Raw genomic sequence first — 250 nt, forward strand, 5'->3', positions numbered from 1 at the left:
TTTGGTGGGTCAGCTCAGTTAAAGCAGGAAGGTGTAGCATCTTTCTATGCTAAGTGTGGTCCTCAGACCAGGAGCATCAGAAGCACCCCGGAGCTTATGAGAAATGTGGTCTCAGGACCCAGTGCAGTGGCTCAAGCCTGTAATCCCAGCAATTTGGGAGGATGAGGCAAGAGGATTGCTTGAGGCCAGGCATCCAAGACCAGCCTGGGCAACATAGCAAGACCCTACAATTTTTTTTTTTTTTTTTTTT

This window comes from Mandrillus leucophaeus, unplaced genomic scaffold, assembly GCF_000951045.1.
Source record: "Mandrillus leucophaeus isolate KB7577 unplaced genomic scaffold, Mleu.le_1.0 Scaffold243, whole genome shotgun sequence".
Lineage (NCBI taxonomy): Eukaryota > Metazoa > Chordata > Mammalia > Primates > Cercopithecidae > Mandrillus > Mandrillus leucophaeus.